The sequence below is a fragment of the Peromyscus californicus genome, unplaced genomic scaffold, assembly GCF_007827085.1.
Source record: "Peromyscus californicus insignis strain IS unplaced genomic scaffold, ASM782708v3 Scaffold_10__1_contigs__length_136768540, whole genome shotgun sequence".
Lineage (NCBI taxonomy): Eukaryota > Metazoa > Chordata > Mammalia > Rodentia > Cricetidae > Peromyscus > Peromyscus californicus.
Genome location: NW_026294391.1, coordinates 56,341,951 through 56,365,525, shown reverse-complemented (window position 1 = coordinate 56,365,525; position 23,575 = coordinate 56,341,951). Strand labels below are relative to the sequence as shown.

Genomic DNA, 23,575 nt, shown 5'->3' with positions numbered 1-23,575 from the left:
TTCTGGCTCCCTAATCATTTCTGAAACACATATGTCCACCTTGGAACAATCGTGGTGATGGTGACAGTGGCTGTATGTCATTGTAAAGTCCTGATCTGAAGAATGCTAGGCCTAACTTGGTTCTGACACTGGACACTCAAGACATGTGGGTTTAGGAGAAACAGAATAAATATATTCCTTTGTAGAATAACTTTCTAGGATGCCATTAAAGTTTTTCTTTTTGAGAAATGTAAACAATACTTGCTCATAGGGAGAGGAAAGAGATTATTATATTTAGGAAACAAATTATTATATAAAAAGTTAAGCCTGAACTCCTCATCAGTAACCAGTTTAACAAAACATTATCAATATTGTATATTTCTTGTATTAAAATTGGTTATAAGGGCTCGTGAGATGGCTTAGCAGATAAAGGTACTTGCCATGAAGACTAACAACTTCAGTTCAAACCCAAGGACCCACATGGTAGAAGGAAAGAACTGCTTCCTCATGATTGGCTTCTGACCTCCACAAGTGTGCCATGGCATACATGTGTGCTCTGCTAGCTCTCTCTTTCTCTCCCTCTCCCTCTCCCCTCTCTCTCTCACACACAAAATAAATATAAAACACATTTAAAATGGTTATCAGCATGATGATATATGACTATAATCTTAGTACACGTGACGAAGGATCATGAGTTTGAGACACATGGACTACATAGGAATTCAGAGGTCAGCCTAAGCTTTATAGTGAGACACTGCCTATGCACTACTAGTGTTCATTTCCACCAAATCAAGTTGAAAATTACTTTAGAGATGATGGATGCCTCTCTTGCCTAATGGGCACAGGCTGTTTCTACATACTTGGAGCTCATTGAGAACAGGCAGCCAATCAGCATTTTACTAAAAACGTCAGGATATTGTAGCCTCTACACCAAAATGAAAACGAAAATTGAATTGGAGGCCAATCCAGCACTGAACTTGTGCCTCCTTAGATCGTATTTAATCTCAGACATATGTAAAATAGTAGCAGAATACAAATTTTAACAGTCTTGAACATACACTTGTTTCTGGTATCCTCTATTCATCCTTACAGAGCAGTTGGGAATGAGATCTCTGGGAAGCACCGAAGTGTGTATAGCAACTGGCCAAACCTTACATCCTAAGATAGTACAGACAGCAGTCATGCTCTTCTTATGGTGGGAAGAACCCCTTATGTTTTATAATCTAGGTTACTTGCCTTAATCTATAGAGTACGCAATGTATAAGGAATTACAGGATTTGAGAAATCTCCCAATGACAACTTAAAAATCCTTTAAAACAGAATTGATGCTGAATTAACTTTAAAGAGAAAATGAATCCCCTCCCTTCAAGTAAAGACCCTTGGGCATTGTGATTACAGTAAAGAAAGCTGGGGGGGGCAATAGAACAAATTGATTTGGGTGGATGGGAGAAGGATACAATGCCAAGGATCTGAAATATAGTTGAGCAACGGTGGCAACAGGCTTGAGGACAGAACCCTGATGTACTGGGAGGGATAGAACTAATATCTCTTCCAGGACACTCAGTGTTAATTTTAAAGAAAATAACCAAATGGACATTGGTGCCATTGACCTTGGGAGGACCACTATCACCCTGCATGCAAGGCCTAGGGCACTTTCTCTTTGTTAGGAAAGGCAGTATCCAGTAAGAGATTTGTAGAAATGGATTGAAAATGGTGCACTGGGAAGGACTTCCCTTCAACATCTTCTCAGGATCAACCCCTTAAGAGCTAGCCTTTAAAGATTTTAAGGACAAAAAGATGTTACATTATCTAGCTGCAAGGATGCAACCAAACTAGAAGTTCACTGCCTTCTTATTTTTATTTGTTAGTTTGTGGTGGCATTGCACTCTGTTTAGTACAGGGTGCCACATGGCTAAGCTTTGTTACCATCTCCATTTGGTCTCCCTTTTAGAGGCAAAGATTTTTCTACAGATGGATGAGAAAGTTTAATTTGCCCAAACACCAAATGAGAAACTGTGTAATTTATTGATGAAGACTTAAATACTAGGTATTTAGTAGTTGAATAGTGGCAAGGGAGCAAGCCCTGAAACTCCAAGGCTCTTTGAGGGAAATAACATTGTACTTGGCTGTTGTTCTGTTTTGTATACAGAAAGATTTCTTCAAGGAAAGCAAGATAATGATCTTTACATAAATGAAGCAGGACTGAAGCCAGTAAAATGCTATCTCCTCGCCAACACCTCCTGAACAGGTGAAATCCCATAACTGATCCAAACATTGTTATTTCTGTTCTAAACTAGGTACACCAGGGAACTTGTCAGGACATACAGACTAACAAAAAAACAAAACAACAACAACAAAAAAAATCCTAAATCTAAGTCTGAAAGATAGACTTACCACTTAATAGAGGCATTTGTCTGTGCTTCTAAAACCACCAGACTAAACCATCAGTCATTGTCCCCCACTGAAATGTGGAATGTGACAACAAAATGGCAGTGTTTAATTAGTCTCCACAACGTAAACAATTCCTATTCCTCCGGCACTTCTGCAATCAAAACGCACTGTTTGGAAAGTCTGCTGAAGTGAAATTTAAAAGTGGGCACAGAAAGAGTACCTGACACAGTATTGATGCTTCAAGCAGTGAATAAAGAGCAAAATTCCTTCAGATGAGTACCCTGTGAACAGGCCACAGTGGGAAGCAGAGGGAGTGCTGAGGAGAGCATACTCTGGACCAGTGGTCCTTAACCTGTGGGTTGTGACCCCAAAGACTAACTGAAAACACAGATATTTACATTACAATTCTTAACAGTAGCAAAATTATATTTAGGAAGTAACAATGAAAATAATTTTACGGTTGGGGTTCATCACAACATGAGGAACTGCGTGAAAGTGTCACGGCATTAAGAAGGTGGAGGATCACTGTTCTCTCTGAAAGGAGTCTAGCTCAATGCAAAACAAATTTTCAGAATTTCCGTTCATTTCTGTCTCATTTTCTCTGCAATTTTCTAGTATGAACCAATCTTTCCCTCTGGTTTATTTATAGCCATACATACTTATTTCCAAGCCTGCCACTTTAGACCTTCATGGATATGATATCCATGGGTTTAGTTTCATGGAAGCCAACACAAAAGATGGATTAAGCTATTGAGGCAGAGAGCCACATGGCTTTTCTTTTCCTGCCCTATACCACATCTTGATGTTCTTCTGGTGTGCAGAAGGCAAGTTCCATCTCTTTTAGTATACTCCTGCCAGCATGGGGGCTTTTTCAACACTAGTTTTGTCACCAGGAATTTATATGCCTATACTCAAGAGTTGCTTGCAGTGGAAAAAAAATACTACCTCCCCTCTTTTTGATTCACCTTTTTAGGACAAGGATGAGATATCTCTTGGCCACAGTATGGCTCTTCTGGCTTGTCCCATGTGTAGGAAAGCTGAGTTTTCCAAACTACAGGGTGATTAGGTCAAGGGACTGGCAGAAAATTTCTTTGGCCTGAAAAGATGAATTATAATCAAAGTGTGTTTCCTTGTATTAACTCAATAGGACAAAGAATTTTTTATCATCCATTTGCTATAGCTCAAATCCTTTTCATTGAGAATGTCATATGAACTCATTTTTTTCTCTGAATGGCTTGGCTGGTTCCATTCTCATAATCAGGAACAATATACATTCTCTCTCTGTCTGTCTATCTCTGTGTCTCTGTCTGTCTGTCTGTCTGTCCCTCTGTCTCTGACTGTTCCTCACTCCCTCCCTCATCCTTTTCTCCCTCTCCTCTCCTCTCCTCTCCCCTCCCCTCCCCTCCCCCTCCCCTCCCCTCCCCTTCTCTCTCTCTCTCTCTCTCTCTCTCTCTCTCTCTCTCTCTCTCTCTCTCTCTCTCTCTCTTATATGCCTAGTACTGGGATAGAACCCAAGGCCCTGCACATGATCTGCAATGCTCTACCATTGAACCATACTCTTTGCCTGATTTTCTTTTTTTAGGAAACTGAAAGTGCAAAACCCATTTTCCCCTTTTCTCAGGACAATTTTCATTGTTCTGCTCTTGTCGAGAGAACAGCTTCTACTTGTTAAGAAAGCTAAGAATGCCAATACATGGGACAGTAGACTAAAGGAGAGAGGGATGATCCTATACACCATGGACAGAAGTTGATGATGGCCACACGGACACAGAGGAAGAAGAATTCACACCATTAGATGCACCTTGTAGGTGGAGAGAATTCTTTCCCATCTAGATTTGCCATAGTCCATGATGGCAGACTGAAAACTATGGCAGCAGGAGCAGGAAGCTGAGAGCTCACTTCTCCAACAGTAAGCAGAAAGCAGAGTGAACTGGGAATGGAGCCTGGCATTTGAAACCTCAAAGCCTGCCCCTAGTGATGCCCTTTCTCCAGCAAGGCCACACACACCTCCTTAGCTTCCCCAACTGGCTCACCAACTGAGGACCAATTACTCATCTTACCCAAGACAATGGAGGGAATCTCACTGAAACTGCCACAATGTGTATGTGTGTGTGCGTATGTGCGTATGAGAGAGAGAGAGAGAGAGAGAGAGCAAGTAAATAAAATTGGCTATAAATTTGAAAGGAAGTGGGGGGAGGGAATTGGAGAGGCTGGAGAAAGGACAGGGAAGAAAGAAAATGATGTAATTACATTTTAATTAAAACAAACAAGCGACAAATAAAGATATAAATGAATAACTAGAAGGAGAAATCTGTGTAACCCTCAGTTTGGCATATAGTGGCTGGGGAGACAAGTCAGTATGTAAAGTGTTTGCTGTGCAAAATGAGCGCCTGTCTTTGATCCCCAGCATCCACAGCAAAAGCTGGGTGTGCTATTGTGCACTTATAAGCTTATCATTGGGGAGCAGACAGAGACTGATCTCTGGGGTTCACTAGCCAGCCAGCCAGACTAGCTTATTTGACAAGCTCTAGGTCCGAGGGAGAGACCCTGTCTCAAAACAAAACTAAAACAAATGCACAGCACCTGACGAACAATACATGAGGCTTGCTTCTGGCCTTCACATGCATGCACATACACATGAAAACACACACACACACACACACACACACATACACACACACACACACACACACACACACACACACAACCTCCATCCAGTTTAAGGTCAGTCTGAGCTAACAGAGTGAGACCCTATATCAACAAAACTTAAAAAAAAAACCCTATTGTTCAAAAGATACTGTTAAAAAAACAATTAAGACTATGTCTTTTAAAGGTTTCTATCTAGAAAAAAACAATGAACTCTCAAAACTCAATAAAAAGAAACATAAAAATTAAAAATGGGCAATAGAGTTAGAACTAGATTTTAAAATGTTCGAGGTCAGTACATAGATGAACTCAAATGCATAATGCTAAATTAAAAAGCCAGATGCAAAAAAGCTATATACACTATATGTATATTTTTAAGATGGTCTGGAAAAGGTGAAACTATAGAAAAAGGAGAAGCGTTTATAAAGGACTGAGATGTGTCTACAAAAGGGTCTTGACATAACTTATGAGTGATGGGATAATTTTATGCAACTATTGAAGGGCTGTATGAATCACTCAATTACCAGAATTGTACAATTAAAAAGCTCAATTTTCTGTATGTAAATTATCCCAATAAATTAGGCATTAAAATAATAACAGTGAAAGAGAGATGAATTAAATTAGCTCCTTCCCAACAATTATTTCTTACATTAGTGTATAGATCAGTGAAGATTTTTTTCTTTAAATACTGAAAATGAAGAACAGAAAGCCTTGCTGGTTAGGGGTGGGACTTTGTGTTGACTTCCCCTTCATTGTCTGTGTTGGCATTTTGTCTGGTTTGACTCTGTACAGGTCTTGTACATGCTGTCACAGTCTCTGTGAGTTCATATGTGCATCAGTCCTTCTGTGTCTAGATGATGCTGTTTCCTTGGAGACATCCGTCACCTCTGACTCTTACATTCTTTCTGCTTCCTGCTGTGGGATGGTCTGTATGTCAAATGTGTTGCTGATTGGTCAATGAATAAATCACTGATTGGCAGTGGCCAGGCAGGAAGTATAGGCGGGACAAGGAGGAGAATAGAGCTGGGAAATGGAAGGCTGAGTGAGAGACACTGCCAGCCGCCATCAGGATAAGGAAGATGTAAAGTACCGGTAAGCCATAAGCCACGTGGCAAGGTATAGACTAATAGAAATGGATTAATTTAAGCTGTAAGAACAGTTAACAAGAAGCCTGCCACAGCCATACAGTTTGTAACCAATATAAGTCTCTGTGTTTACTTGATCGGGTTTGAGCGGCTTGGGACTGGCGGGTGAGAGAGATTTGTCCTGACTGTGAACCAGGCAAAAAAACTCTAACAACAAATGGCGCCCAACGTGGGGCTCGAACCCACGACCCTGAGATTAAGAGTCTCATGGTCTACCGACTGAGCTAGCCGGGCCCAAATTCCCAAATATACCAAGCTGACTTTGGAGATGTGTAAAGGTTAAAACCTTCCTTTTTAAGAAAAGAAAAGGGGAAGTGCTGTGGGATGGTCTGTATGTCAAATGTGTTGCTGATTGGTCAATGAATAAATCACTGATTGGCAGTGGCCAGGCAGGAAGTATAGGCGGGACAAGGAGGAGAATAGAGCTGGGAAATGGAAGGCTGAGTGAGAGACACTGCCAGCCGCCATCAGGATAAGGAAGATGTAAAGTACCGGTAAGCCACAAGCCACGTGGCAAGGTATAGACTAATAGAAATGGATTAATTTAAGCTGTAAGAACAGTTAACAAGAAGCCTGCCACAGCCATACAGTTTGTAACCAATATAAGTCTCTGTGTTTACTTGATCGGGTTTGAGCGGCTTGGGACTGGCGGGTGAGAGAGATTTGTCCTGACTGTGGACCAGGCAAAAAAACTCTAACAACAGCTTCCTCTTCCATATAGATTCTTGAGCCTTGAGAGGAAGGGTATGATAAATTTCCCATTTAGAACTGAGTGCTCCAAAGCCTTCCACATTCTGTACATCATCCAGAGAGAAAGAACATGAAGTGGAGTGACTATGTAGATGGGAAGGAACTAAGAATTGTGAGAGGGGAATTAATATGATCAAAATATATTATATTAAAAATTAAGTAAAGTTAATTTTAATAAACTAGTTCCGTGGGGGTAGGGGGAGAACAGAAAAGTCAGGTCAATCAGTTAGTGGCATAAGATATTCAAATTAAATGACAGTACTGTACCACTTAAATGCAGCTGTCAGCTGTTGCATGTATATATTAAGATTATTCCAAATCTTAGAGCTAGGTTGCTTATTGTTTGGCTTTTTAAAACAGGGTTCACTACGCAGCCCATGCTGCCCCTGAACTCCCAATCCTTCTGCCTTCAATGCCCAAGTGCCTTGATTATAAATTTGTGCTACCACACCCAGTTAATTCCATTTTATCATCCCAAAATATATATTGATCCAATATTAAATATATTACACAATTATCTCTTCTCTTATTCCGTTTAGAATATATGAGTCTAAGAATGTATATGCACATACATATATACATACATGTGTATGTGTAGAAAGACATACATATACATACATAACTTTTATATTTGTCTATACCATCCAACTTCTTTTCTGTTCTGTTTGGGTGATATTTACCCTATTTCTATTATTTACAGCTTCCTCAAGGATTGATCACTAAAAGGCTGATTTTAAGTTGTATGTGCATGGTTAGAACTGTCAATGGATTATCATACTGTGGGAGTATTAGGGATATGCTGACATTTATTTGATTGGAGACATATATACCAGTATTTAGAGCTCTTTTCTAAGAATATTGAATTTCTTAAGAATTGTCTACTGCCCTACTATATAGGGAATGAAAAAGAGGTTAAAGGCACACAATTTAATGCACATCATTTTCAAGGGAAGAACAGCATCGAGTGTGCCATCTCTTAATATGGAGGCTTTCACTTAATTGTTTTAGAGACTAAAGCTCCATTTTCCTTCCTTATGGTGGCACAAGTGATGATGTGGTTTCTGTGAAGGTGAAAAGACTTGAGAGTTCAGTTCTCTTTTTTTTATTTTTTTTTAATTTTTATTTTTTTTTATTTTGCAATACAATTCAGTTCTACATATCAGCCACGGATTCCCTTGTTCTCCCCCCCTCCCGTCCCCCTCACCTTCCCCCCAGCCCCCCCCCCCCCCCATTCCCATCTCCTCCAGGGCAAAGCCTTCCCCACAGACTGAGATCAACCTGGTAGACTCAGTCCAGGTAGGTCCAGTCCCCTCCTCCCAGGCCGAGCCAAGCAATCCTGCATAGGCCCCAGGTTTCAAACAGCCAACTCATGCAATGAGCACAGGACCCCGGTCCCACTGCCTGGATGCCTCCCAAACAGATCAAGCCAATCAACTGTCTCACCCATTCAGAGGGCCTGATCCAGTGGGGACCCCTCAGCCATTGGTTCATAGTTCATGTGTTTCCATTCATTTGGCTATTTGTCCCTGTGCTTTATCCAACCTTGGTCTCAACAATTCTCGCTCATATAAACCCTCCTCATTCTCGCTAATTGGACTCCCAGAGATCCACCCAGGGCCTAGTCATGGATCTCTGCATCCAGATCCCTCAGTAGTTGGATGAGGTTTCTAGCATGACAATTAGGGTGTTTGGCCATCCCATCACCAGAGTAGGTCAGTTCGGGCTGTCTCTCGACCATTGCCAGCAGTCTGTTGTGGGGGTATCTTTGTGGATTTCTGTGGGCCTCTCTAGCACTTTGCTTCTTCCTATTCTCATGTGGTCTTCATTTACCATGGTCTCCTATTCCTTGTTCTCCCTCTCTGTTGTTGATCCAGCTGGGATCTCCCGCTTCCCCAAGCTCTCTTTCCCTCGACCCTCGCCTTTCACCACCCCCACTCATGTCCAGGCTGTTCATGTAGATCTCATTCCATTTCTCTGTCATTGGGCGATCCCTGTGTCTTTCTTGGGGTCCTGTTTTCCAGGTAGCCTCCCTGGTGATGTGAGTAGCAGACAAGTCATCCTTGTTTCATGTCTAGTATCCTGCTATGAGTGAGTACATACCATGTTTGTCTTTCTGAGTCTGGGTTACCTCACTCAGGATGATTTTTTCTAGATCCATCTATTTGTCTGCAAACCTCATGATGTCATTGTTTTTCTCTGCTGAGTAGTATTCCATTGTGTATATGTACCACATTTTGTTTATCCGTTCTTCAGTTGAAGGGCATCTAGGTTGTTTCCATGTTCTGGCTATTACAAACAATGCTGATATGAACATAGCTGAACAAGTGCTCTTATGGTGTGGTTGAGCATTCCTTGGGTATATGCCCAAGAGTGGTATAGCTGGATCTCGGGGGAGATGGATTCCCAATTTTCTGAGAAAGCGCCATATTGATTTCCAAAGTGGTTGTACAAGCTTGCATTCCCACCAGCAGTGGAGGAGAGTTCCCCTAGCTCCACATCCTCTCCAGCATAAGGTGTCTTCAGTGTTTTTGATCTTAGCCACTCTGACAGGCGTAAGGTGGTATCTCAGAGTTGTTTTGATTTGCATTTCCCTGATGATTAGGGATGTTGAGCAATTCCTTAAATGTCTTTCGGCCATTTAAGTTTCCTCTGTTGAGAATTCTCTGTTTAGTTCTATAGCCCATTTTTTAATTGGACTGTTGGGCATTTTGATGTCTAATTTCTTGAGTTCCTTATATATTCTGTATATCAGTCCTCTGTCAGATGTGGGGTTGGTGAAGATCTTTTCCCATTCTGTAGGCTGTCGCTTTGCCTTGTTGACTGTATCCTTTGCTCTACAAAAGCTTCTCAGTTTCAAGAGGTCCCATTGATTGATTGTTTCTCTCAGAGTCTGTGCTATTGGTGTTCTATTTAGGAAGTGGTCTCCTATGCCAATGCGTTCAAGACTACTTCCTACTTTCTCTTCTAGCAGGTTCAGAGTAGCTGGATTTATGTTGAGGTCCTTGATCCACTTGGACTTAAGTTTTGTGCACGGTGATAGATATGGATCTATTCGCAACCTTCTACATGTTGATATTCAGTTTTGCCAGCACCATTTGTAGAAGATGCTTTCTTTTTTCCATTGTACAGTTTTGGCTTCTTTGTCAAAAATTATATGTTCATAGGTGTGCGGATTAATGTCAGGGTCTTCAATTCGATTCCATTGGTCCACATGTCAGTTTTTATGCCAGTACCAAGCTGTTTTTATTACTATAGCTCTATAGTAGAGCTTGAGGTCAGGGATCATGATGCCTCCAGAGGTTGTGTTATTGTACAGGATTCCTTTGGCTATCCAGTTCTCTCATATGTAGATTTCAACCAATGTTTTGTTTTCAGCCATGAACACCATGCCAACCTGTAGGATTTAATGCTTGAAAAAAAATCTCTCAGGGAAAAATTGTTTCTTTTTAGTAAGTACCCATTGTGTACTCATGTATTCTATAGTTACTTTATTTTGCTAACCTAGTTGCCACTCTGTGGTGGTTTTAATGTATGCCCACAAGTGTTTATATTCCTTCACTCATTATGTGAAATCTCACGTTACTCATGTGTGAGTTGGAAATAATCACTTCGTTCTAATAAACAGAACAAAGAAGACAGGATTGTGTTAAACTTTGAAGATGAAGTCAAAGAGTACTGTGGCTTCCTTCTTGTCTTTGGCATCACTTACTCCATTAGGAGCCAGGTGTCACACATGTGGTGAGGGACTGAGGCTTCTTGCAAAGAGGCATATGATAGAATCACCTTAGAAGTAGATTCTCCAGCTCTCTCTATGACTACAGTTATCCTCACTGTAATCTCGTGTGCAATCTTAAGTCAGCAGTGCCCAACTAAACAGCTATCAGATTCCTGACTGTGAAAATCCATATAATTTTGTGCTATTTTTAAATGACTAAGTTTTGGAATAAGTTTTTTTCTATAGCAACGGGTAACTAATACTTGCTCTCCTCTATCTTCTTTATATTTTATTTTTCTTTTCTTTTTTTTTTTTTTTTTTTGAGACAGGGTTTCTCTGTGTAGTTTTGGTGCCTGTCCTGGATCTCGATCTGTAGACCAGGCTGGCCTCGAACTCACAGAGATCCGCCTGGCTCTGCCTCCCGAGTGCTGGGATTAAAGGCATGCACCGCTGCCTTCTGGCTATATTTTCTTCACGAACTAATGTTTCTTTTCATCTCTTTTATCCTTATGAATTTGTATCCCTTTGTTTCTATTTTAACCTTCTAGTAAATGGCAGAAGCAGGCAGTCCATCTACTATGGTTAACCAGAAACCCATTTTATTCTTTTTGCCCAAGTTTTATGCTGTCAATCTAAGAGCTAAAAAATAGTTAATCTTGGTAAAACAGAAAACCATGAAGTAAGATACAAGCAGGAAGGATGTGTGGAAACGGAACACTGAATTAAGAGATGATATGGGGTTAGATAGAGAAAAGAGACACTAAGTGCATTTCCTAGATCTGTGGGTTGGGTAAAGTAGGCTCTAACCTATAGGAAATTTGAGATGACAGAGGCTAACATTGTTCCAATTCCTCTACTAACAAGCCACAGTGATGCTATTCATGGTCATTCTGTCCTTCAGAATATGAGGTCACATCCACAGATTTGTAATCAAGAGACCAAAGCATAAGCCATCTGTTTTTCAGGATTATATTAGTAACCATTGGTACCCATCATATGATGGATTTGGATACAATTAATACTAATACTAATGACAAAGATGCTAAAAATGAGCAGTTTGGCAATGCTTAGTATAGATCACCATGTAGATCAAAATAGATATTTAATCACAGCCTCTCATCATTATTCATTATTAACTGCAAATTAAGAATACCAATACATGTATATGTAGCCATGCTCCCAATAGAATTGCCTATGTTTAATATTTTCACAGTAGTTTCCTCTTTAGAAAACCTTTATTGTGTCATCCTTTGCTAGCTCTAATCATCAACTATTATCTAAAGTTTAGCAAAAATCAAGCCTTAATTAATTCACTTCTTTAGCATTAAAAAAGTAATTTCTAAACTTCTTTAACATCTCGAAACCTGGGTTAGCTTCCAAATCGTGCCACTTACCTGTGGAAAGCTAAACAATGAATGAGTAGGAGGAAAAGCCAGCAAGTTATCAATCGTTATGTCAGGTTAAAAAAAAGAACAACAGACAGGAAGGATTAGGGATTCACTGGTAGGAGAAATCACGTGGATTGTGAGCTGAAGTGGTAACAATAAGTTGAAGGTGATGGAAATTGCTGTGGGACTAGTATAACGAGAAAAATATGGGGCAGGAAGGGAGGATGGATGTACAGGAAATGTTGATGGTATGAATAAAATAGCAAGAAGCAAGTGGAACGAATATGACACACCATCACCCCTTCATATCACAAATATTTAAGATATTTTGAAGTGTCAATCGAGTATTCAAATGATTAAATCAATTTAGCACTGGGAAAACACACTATCTCGAATCAAAGACAAGATTCCCAAAGCTTTACATCACCATTGTTCACAGAGTTACTATGCCTTTGAAAATGATTAAAAACAATTGTTCCCCTTGAATCTCAGAACTCCACTACTGAAATTTGTACAAAGTTGTGTGTTCAAGTGTGTACAAAGTTAATATATTCATGTTATGTGCATTATATTAAGCTATATTGTGCTACATATTCAACAAGGTATGAAGAGAATCCCTGCATTTCAGTGGCTTATAAACTAAGTTTAAGTTGCAATACAACATAAAACATGAAGGGACAAAACAAGAACTACTGACAAGTGCAAAGAAAAAGGGACATTGATAGTCCTTCATAGAAAGGAGAAATTGTTGTGGACAGAGTCACAAGTGATGTGCAGCTAGATTCAGGGAATTTTATACTCAGTTGTGTCTAATGATCATATCTATGAGACTTGTTAAAATGTACATTATGAGGCCCATTCCTGTAAAATCGAATTGACCACTCCAATAGCAAGGCACAGGAGCCCACACACTTAACAATTCTACAATATTCCAGTTCAGGTGCTCCTCAGAATTCACTTCGTGAAGCTCTAACAGTTTAACAAAGTAAGATTTGAGCAGGCCTGATGAACATTCCCAATGAAGTATGAAGCTGGGATTACTAAAGACAATAATGTGAGTGAGGTAGGAGCAGGAGTAGTGGCCACAGGCTTGTGATTCCAGCACAGGGGAGGCTAAGGTAGGAGTTTGAGTGCAAGGCCAGCCTGGACTACATAGCAAGAGTCTGTTCGAAAAGAGAAAAGATTGCAGACATACCACATTGAAAGACCACTTGGCCACTCTTCTTTGGGCTTGTGTACAATCCTGAGGTATGTGGCTGGAAGAAAACTTGGGAGAACAATGCAGGGAAATGGAAGTAACTAGGCTTGGTGGCTGGCAGCAATCCACCTATGTAGAAGAGGATGACTTTAAACTTCTGATCCTTTTGCCTCCACCTCCCAAGTATATAAAAAAAGGAAAAATGTATTTTAAAAAAGGTAGAATAGGAAGAAAAATGATGAAGTACCTCAGCTCTCACACCAGAAAGTTTGCATATGACTCTGGTAAATTGCACAGAGCCTATGAAGATTTATTCAGTAAGACTGATTTTATTGCATTGATCCAATGTTACAGTAGCACCTGAGGCCAGTGAGGGAAAGCTATTTTCTTCTGTACAGGAGAATGGAATCTGTTTCTGAGTGGAAGCATTCAATTGTCTTCTCTCTTAAGAGTTAATGCAGTTGGGCTAGCCAATCACCTGGCAAAGGCACCAGCTCTCAGGAAGGCAGGCACACTTGAAACCACGCTAAAGAGACAGGAAAAATAACGAAGTAAGGTACCTTTCCTTCCCAGAAACCCTGTTCTCTGTGTGGTTGCTACAGTCACCATGAGACTACGTATAATGTCTTCACCTTTCAGAAAGCTGTGACTTTTCCTCTTTTGACTCTTCTGTCTCTTTCAGATGCTAGGCACAGCCTAAGTATACTTTCCTTGGTACTTTGGGCATTTTCACTTTCTCTGAAGTCCTCCTCTCTGCCATGTGGCTGTTTGTCTGCTATGTGGCTGTTTACAAATAGTATGGTATTCACTCTTCTTAGTCTCCATTTCCCTCCTCAGGCAGCTGCCAAGATTTCCAGTAGTCAGCATTTCCATTTCTTTAATATTTATTGTTTCTTTATATTTGGAGTCTATGAAATCCTCTCTTCAAGGTTTTATATAATACATAATAAGATATTAAAGTCTATATTTACCTTAATGTACTGCAGAAAAGTAGAATTCATTCCTCTTACCATATTTGATTTTAGTATATGTTACTTACCCTCCTTTTTCTCAACCTCTCTCTAACCTGAATATTCTTTAGAAATCACCATTCTGTTTGGTTTTTCTATTTACTTTTGTGATGTTAAAAATGCCTATTCATGGAGGGACCAATGATGCTCCACTCCCCCGAGGCACTATCGGCAATTAATAATTGTTACAAGAGAAGGTGTCAGGTTTTTCTCAGTAGTATAACCACTGATAAGTTACTTGAGTAAATAACTCCCAAGCCATGCTATGAAAAATAAAGTCTGATTAAACACGGTGAGTCACAAACAAACAGAAGACATGGAAGCAGGATGGAACCTTGTTGTGAAGAGTTTCAGCAGGAGAGGAAGAGAGATGGGAGATGAAAAACTAACTAAAATTTATTATATAAATATATGAAGCTGCCAAACTAAAAATTTTAAATGCCCATTTACATCAAATTTTTAAAATGTCCCCTTAGCTTACTAAATAAACAGTAGGCAATTTAATATATGAAGAAATGTTCAACACCATTAGTCACTAAATGCAAAATGAAATTAAAATCAAACCATTAAGTACCTACTACAGTGACTACAGTGGCTAAAATTACAGGAAAAATATTGAAAAGACCAAGTATTTGGAAAGATGTGGAACGAATGACATTCTCCTGTATTACCAGTGTGAATACAAAATGTCTCCTCTGGAAAACAGTTTGGCAGTTTCTTTTGAAATTAAACATACACTTATCTTATAAGCCAGCAATTCTAGTCCTAGGCATTTATCCCAGAGAAGTGAAAACTAATGTTCATACAAAATACGGAAACATACATGAATGTTTTTAGTAGTTCCATTCATAATTACTCAAAGCTGGAAAAACCCCTTGATATCCTCCAGTGTTTTAGTGGATAAATTTTGTTACATCATACCAAGGGACAATAATAATTTCCCAGCAAAACCAGAAGGAATTACTAACACTTGCAATAGTTTAAAGGAATCTCAAAGGTATTATGCTGTATGAAAGACAATCTCTGTGGTGGTTTGAATGAGAACGGCCCCCATAGACCCATATGTTTGAATACTTGGACCCCAGTAGCTTGAACTATTTGGAAAGGATTAAGAGGTGGAGCTTTGCTGGAGGAAATGTGTCACTGGGGATGAGCTTTGAGTTTTCAAAAGACTCATGCCAGACCCAGTGTGCTCTCTGCCTCCTGATTGGAGTTTGAGATATGAGCCCTCAGCTGTTCCTGCTACCATGCCTATCCTCACCATCATGGACTCTAACCCTCAGAAACTGTAATCCTAATTAAATGCTTTCTTTTATAAGTTGTCTTAGTCATGATGTTTTGTCACAGCAATAGAAAAATAACAAATGAAGTCTCAAATGCTACAAGCTGCATTTATACAGTTGTACATATTTATATATCTTGAAAAGAAAAGAGGTTACCTAGGGGAAGGGAAAACAAGGGAGTATGAGTATAAACAGGTAGTATGAAGCAGTTATTTCGGGGGGTGGTTAGAATTCATTAGAGTTGTAGTAAAGTTCATCTATATATAAATTAAACTTTATTAAGGTGTGAAACTCCACTTATCTAAACTTATTTTGTTCTATGTTAATTAAAAATCAAGTATTCAGCTTTTAGTTCCCACTATTTCAGAAATAACACTTGTCTAAATATGTATGTGTAGCAAAATCTACCAAGGGGCTGGCAAAATTTAAAACTTTGTTCATTGATGCTAAAATTTATTTTTCTGTATTTCGAGCTGTGAGTTCTTTTTGTGTTTGTGTGTTGTATGTGCATGTACGCATGTGGGTGCATACCCTCATGCAGAGGCCAGAGGAGGTTACCAGTTGTCCTGTTCAATCATGTTCCACCATATTCCCTTGAGACAGTATCTCTCACTCAACCTATAGCTAGGCTGGAGGCTAGCAAACCCCAAGAATCTTCCTGTCTCCACCCTCCTCAGTGTTGTACTTGACTATGCCTGGCTTTTTAAGTGGGTTCTTGTGGTGGCACTCTAATAAACTTATCTGGGGTCAGAGAACAGAACAGCCACAATATTGAACATAGAGGTTAGGCAATGGTAGCACACGCCTTTAATCCTATCACTTGGGAGGCAGAGATCCATCCAGATCTCTGTGAGTTTAAAGCCACACTGGAAACAGCCAGGCATGGTGACTCACGCCTTTAATCCCAGGAAGTGAGCCTTTAATCCCAGGAAGTGATGACAGAAAGCAGAAAGGTATATAAGGTGTGAGGACCAGGAACTAGAGCTGGTTAAGCGTTCAGGCTTTTGAGCAGCAGTTCAGCTGAGATCCATTTGGATGAGGACACAGAAGCTTCCAGTCTGAGGAAACAGGATCAGCTGAGGAATTGACAAGGTGAGGAAGCTGTGGCTTGTTCTGCTTCTCTGATCTTCCATTGTTCACCCCCATACCTGGTTCTGGGTTTGTTTTTATTAATAAGAACTTTTAAGATTTGTGCAACAGGTTCTGGGGATTTGAACAAAGATTTTCTTGCTTGCACAATAATAACTCTTACCTAGTGAGCCATCTCCCCAGCCTTGGGCTAGACCTCTTAATAAACACCAATAATCTTTATCACAACCATGGGGCATTCTTATTTTTCTAAAATCCATTTATAAGTTTTGTGCCTTAGGGAGATTTTCAAATCAATCAATCAATCAATCAATCAATCAATCAATCAATCAATCAAAACAGGCACAGTTTCTACATTAATCACCACCTGAGTAGGCTACTTCAGTTTTTGACATTGTCTAAAAATTTCCTGCTCTCCTCCTTCAGTGTTGTGCTGAAGAATATTAGTTAAGTGTGAGTAAGAAATAAAGTTTCAGGCTGGTATTAATAGGAGTTCCAAAACACTTTTCCTAGAATTCAAAGAGACCAAGATTTCCTTTCAGTATATCCAAGAAATCAACAAAACAAATGTTTCTGAGGATTTTCAACATTGGTATGTGATTTAGATTTGGAAGTAACACTTCATTGTGTTTACAATATCCTATAAGTTACAAAGTCCAGCCCTATTCTTTCTGTAGGCAATAACAACATTATCAATATCAGAAAACGGGGATTAGTAGAGGCCATCTAGAAGGCTGTCTATCACCATTTCAAACCAAGAAAAGAATTCTATAACTTTTAGAACTAATTGATTTGATTAAAGCCAAAAGCTGATTTATACCACTGGCAAAAGAATGGACAGTCAGGATAGGTAGGGGTACCAATTGATCTTCCTCTTTAGGAAGATTTCATAAGTACAGCTAAAGCTTCTCTGGGAGACAGAAGTGCATTAAAAAGAAAATTAATATCCTGAAAATCTACAAATGAACAGAGACCAGTTCCACTGATTATTTTTTAAAAACAAGCCAAATGAAAGAAAAAAAACATAACCATAAATAAAATATGTGTTAAAGAATCCAATCATAGGCTAGAGGTATAACATGCTGGGAAAATACATGGCATTTGCAAGGTGCCACAATAACCACTGTGTATTTATGAACACACACACACCACCACCACCACCACCACCACCACCATCACCACCAAAAACAACAACAATTAATAAAAAAGATGTCATAGATTTGAAAGAAAACAAGGAGTATATGACAGGGTTTGAAGGGAAGAAAGGGAAGGGGGAAATGATACTTAAAAAATTAAAATAACTTTTAAAGGTATAGCTTAGGTGAATGAGTGCTTACATAGAATGTACAAAGCCTTGGGTTTGATCTGCACTACCACATACAGAAAATCACTATAACCAACTGTAACAAAACTAGTTGTGAAAGGTTATCCCCCAACTGCCACAGAAGCAAAGGTTCTGCTTCCAATTAAAGATGCCTACTGAAATTTTATTCATGTTAAACTATGTTTGAACTAAAGTTACCCCAATACATGAATGTGTTTGAAGATGTCTGGAGTTTTTTAAGAGAGTATCTATAGTTGAATACACTTTGCATGCTATTTTATGAGTTCCATGAAAAGCTAAGTTTATGAGGTTACCAACTGGTAGTAATTATTTATTTTCACATCCCTCATTTCCTTCTCAAATCATCAAGACTTCAGTTATATATTCCAGAAGAATCGCATTTAAGCCTGAAAAGGACAAATGTACTTCTGCTGAGGTCACTTCTGGGAAAGAATGAATGGAACTGGGCTGCAGCAGATGGCAATCCTGTCTGGTGGTGGTGGGAAGCAATCACTGGTTATCGTTACAGTAGGTTTCCTCATCATTTCCTGCCATTTTTATATAGGATTGAATATGTGCTTGCTGAACTTTGGAGACAGAAGCACATGTGGGATGTTCCAGCTAAACAAATATCCTTAGAAGGAAAACCTAAGTGCTGGTCAGAGAGCCAACCGAAAATGGTTAAAGGATGGGGCCTTGCAATGGAAAATAGGACTTCTAGGACCTCTAGGCTTGTGAGAATTTTAGGGGCTAATGAATTATATTCTAATACTTTTCAAAGTGAGGTTTGAGGAACATTGCTTGGGAGTGCTGAGTGGCTCTGCTAAATGCAGACATTTCCCAACATGCTTGTGAACATGAAATTGCATCAAATATGCAACCAGCATGATCAGTACTAGAATGACAATAGAACAGCAGCCTTGGGAAAACTCATTTCCCATCACTGCTGCAACATGGGCTAATTAAAAGTCCATTTGTACTGTTCAGAACTCAAAAAATAGTAATAGCAATCAATATATATATTGCACAGTCTACCTTTCAAAAGATAGTAGACTATTCAACATTTTCCCCAACCTTGAAAATCTCCACCTTAATTGGGTCAAAATCAGATCATGGATCTGTTCTTAATGCATATGAACCAAGAACGCCAGGATAATATCCACCACAATCTATATTTCTTTTTCATTATTCCTCCAACTATTGTTTTTCCTTCAAAAAGATGGTTTCATTTAAACTCTTTATTAATTTAACGAACTTCTTCTGATCCCACCACATATATGGCACTTCATGATTTCCGAAGTGCCTGTATTATACACGGGAAGAAGTGCAGCTCTTACCATCTATTATTAGCCAACTAATAGAAAGGAAAGACTGAGAACTGACCTCTTAAGTCAAGCCTAGTGTCTCTGAACTTCACTGGCACAGGAAATTTGTATAAAGGAACAAGAGTATAGTGACTATTACTAAAGAAGGCAGTGGTCATATAAAAAAGAATAGACACCACTTGTTTTTCTGCTAATACCATGCATGACATTTTGATTTTATCAGGGAATTTTGGTAAATAAGTAAATTTTGGCTTCTCATGTCACAAACAATAACCATGTGAGATGATAGATATATTAATCTGCTTCACTATAGCATGCATTTTACTATTAATATAAACTTCATAATAATATGCTATAAACCTCAAACATATACAATAAATTTTATTTAAGATAAATAAGAGAAATTTTAATAACAACCTTTTAATGTTTAAGTATCTAGGAGGGTACAATTAAAAAATTTGGAGTGCTGAAGAATTGCTGCAATGGATTGAGAAAATTCCACAATTTTTCTAAAGAGAAACTGTATATTTTTTTCATTTAATTTTTTAAATCAAATGTAGCCTGCTAACTCAAAAACTCCTTTAGGACACTTTCCTCATGATACGTTCTTTGTATTACTTAGCTTACAATGTCTATTACTGCATAAGGGAGATGCTTAGTAAACGAGTTGTTCAAAGATAGAAATGCATATAGTGGATGATACAAATATTTTTGTCTTTTTGTAGTCAGGGACAGGGACTGAGGATGTGGTACAAAAGCATAATAGTTGCCTTAAAAAAGAACGAACACCAAGAGTCCGAATGGATTCTGTGGAAAACTAACCCCTCCCTCAATTTTTAGTCATACAAAACATCCATGTAATTAAATTTAGATTGCACATGAGAGAAATATGCATTATTTTATCTTTATGTGCCCCCATTGGTGTCTCTTGCTCACCCTCTTTCCTCCTTTGTACATCTTCTTCCCTCAAGGACCACTTCTACTTTCCTTTATACATGAATGTATGAAACTAGATTCTGCATATGAAAGAAAACAAGCAAAATTTAGGGTTTTTTTTTTAAAGACTGGCTTATTTTATTTGTCATGATTATCACCTGTTTCATACATTTTCTGCAAGTGACATGATTTCACTCTTCTGTAGGGCTGAAACTCCTCTGTGCATCTATACACAATACATTTCTTTGTGTATCTGTTGTCGAACACCTATGTCAGTGGTTCTCAACCTTCCTAATGCTGCGACCCTTTAATTCAGTCCCTCATGTAGTGGTGGCCCCCCGCATAAAATTATTTTTGTAATAATGGTAATTTTGCTACTGTTATGAATCATAATGTAAATCTCTGTGTTTTCTGATGCTCTTAGGTGAACCTTTTGAAAGTGTTCTTTGACCCCCAAAGGAGTCTTGACCCATAGGCTGAGAACCACTGACTTAGACTATTCCTCTATCATTGCTATTGTGAATAGTGCATTAATAAAAATGGACATGAAAATACCTTTATGGTATATTGACTTAGATTCCCTTGGGTTATGTACCCAGGAGGAGTACACATAGATCATATGGTAGTTCTATTTTTAGTCTTTTAAGGTACCATCATATGTATTTTCTACAGTGGCTGCACTGGTTTACATACCCTCCAGAAGTACAAGGAAGTTCCCCCTTCTTGTCACCCATATACCCTTTGATGCCATTTTTTCTTCATAATAGCTATTCTGACTGAGGTAAGATAGAAATTCAAAGCAATTTTAATTTACAATTTCATAATGGTTAAAAATGTTGAACATTTTTTTTTCAAACATATTGAAGTGTTCTGTTTTCCTCCAAGAGTTTCAGGTCTTGCACTAAGTTTTATTTTTTTATCTATTTTGACTTGATTTTGCACAGGTTGAAAGAATTTAATCTAGATTCATTCTTCTTCATGTGGCTAACCATTTGTTGAAGAGGCTATTTTTTGTTTATTATTATTTTTTAACATCTTTGTAAAAGATTAGGTGCCTATAGCTGTGTAGGTTCATTTCTAGGTCCCCTAATTTATTCAGTTGGTCTACATTCCTGTTTTGAGCTACTACAATTTGTGCTATTTACTATAGGTCTTTGTTATAATTTGAGGTGAAGTATTGTGATAGCTCCAGCACTGGCCTTTCTCCCTAGGATTATTTTGGCTATTGTGTGGCCTTTTCTTCTTCCATACAAATTTTAGAATTATTCTAGTTCTTTGAAGGATACTGTTGAAGTTTTGATGGATATTGCATGGAATCTGCAGGTAGTGTTTGGTAATATAGCTATTTTTAATTAAATTAATTAATTTCTTTCAAGCCCTATCACAGGTTCCCCTCTCTGACTTTTCTCCTTACAGTCCTTCCCCCCAACTTCTGCTATCCGCCCCCCCACCACATCCAAAGGCTAGACTCAAAACCAAAAATATAGTTATATTTCATTCATGAGCATGAGAAGTCTTCCCATCACCTAGCATGCTTTTAAATTTCTTATATCAACGTCACATACCTTTCACTGTATAGGTCATTCACACCCCCAGTTAGGTTTATTTCAAGTTATTTTATTATTTTTTTAACTAACCTATTCTGAAGGAATTTTTTTTGCCTGATTTCTTTTTTTGACACATTTTATATTGGTGTATAGGAAAGCTAATAAATTTTGTACATTGATTTTTGTATCCTGCTACTTTTACCAAAATGTTTATCAGATCTATGAGTTTTCTGGGATAGTATTTAGTGTTTTTAAATATTGTATACAGTTGTCTGCATGTATGTATGAATGTGCTTGTAAGCATGTATGTGGATATACGTGTGCAAGTGCATGTGTATGAAGGCTCAAGAATGATGATGGGAGTCTTCCTTGATCACCCACTACCTTATTTATTGAGATAGGGTCTGCCAATTGAACCCAGTGCTCATTAGCTTGCTCTGGAGATCCCCTATGTCTGTCTTCCAAGTGCTGGAATTTGAGGCAGGTTGCCAAGACCATCCAACATTTACATAATTTCTGGTTGTCCAAACTTCTGGTCTCAAGCTTGCATAGCAACTGATTTGTCCACTGAGTCATTGTCTCAGCTTAATAATTTCACGTCTACCTTTCATATTGCTAATCCTTTTCTTTTTTCCTTTGCTTTATTAGTCTAATTAAATTTATGTGCTGTACTGTATAAAAGTGCTGAGAATTATCACACTTTTCTTTGTCTTGATCTTGGAAGAAATGCTCTTATTTTTTCCCCAATTAGTATATCATTTGACACAGGTTTACAACATACAGTCTTTTTTATAGTGATGTGTGTGCCTTATATTCCTAGTTTCTTCATGGCTACTATCATGGAGAGATGCTTCACTTTGTCAAAAGTGTTTTGTACATTTATTGAGATGACCATGTGATTTCTGTTAAGTCTATTTACATGCTGCATTACATTGATTTACTTCTGTAGGTTGAGCCATCCTTGCATCCCTTGAACAAAAACAACTTCATTGTATATTATCTTCTTAATTTGCAAGGGTTTTATTGAGAAATTTTGAGTCTACATTCATCAGGAAATTGATATATAGATTTTTGTCCTTATCTGATTTTGGCATGAAAAGTAATGCTGGTACCACAAAATGTATGTGATAATAATCATCCCTTTTCTATTTTATTGAGTTGTTTGAGGAGTACTAATGTTTAACTCTTTATTTGTTGAGAGAATATCACTGTTTCAATTTTGCTGTTTATTAAAGATCTGCTTGAATATTTTATATAATCTTGAGTTAATTTTGTTAGGTTATTTGTGTCTAGGAAATTATACATCTCTTGATTTTTCAATTTTTTAGAAAAATTTTCAATGAGCCTCTGGGTTTTATAAGAATTTCTTATAATGTTATCACATTTATCTATAATTGTATTAACTTGAAGTTTTCTCTTTCTTTTGGTTAGTTTAGCTGGGGCTTTGTCAATCTTGTTTATTTTTTCAAAGAACTTACTTTTTCTTTTATTAATTCCTTGTATTGTTCTTTCAGTTTTTTTCATTAATATCCACCCTGATCTTCATTATTCTTTTCCATCTACTATTTCTTCTTTCTTTTTCTAAGAAGTTGAGATGTATTATTAAGTTCTTTATTTGAGATGTCTTTTGTTATTTTAATGTAAGTAACTACACCTATGAACTTTCTTGTTATAACTGCCTTTGCTAAATCCCAAAAGTTCAGATGAATTGTGCTTTCAGTTTCATTTGATTTTAGGAATTTAAAAAAATTCTCTATTTTCTTCGGTGATACACTAGTCACTCAAATGTATATTGTGTAGTCTCTAATAGTTTGTATAATGTCTGTGTTTTCTCATGCTATTTTTTTAT

The 23,575-nt window shown here is 38.1% G+C and overlaps 1 protein-coding gene and 1 non-coding gene across 2 annotated transcripts in view; both read right to left on the bottom strand.

Annotated features, from left to right (window-relative positions):
- The window catches only part of Eda (ectodysplasin A), a 397,393-nt gene that overhangs the window by 172,800 nt on the left and 201,018 nt on the right, over positions 1-23,575 (bottom strand).
- On the bottom strand, positions 6,323-6,395 carry Trnak-cuu (transfer RNA lysine (anticodon CUU)). Its single transcript has one exon. It is a non-coding gene; the product is annotated as a tRNA-Lys (tRNA).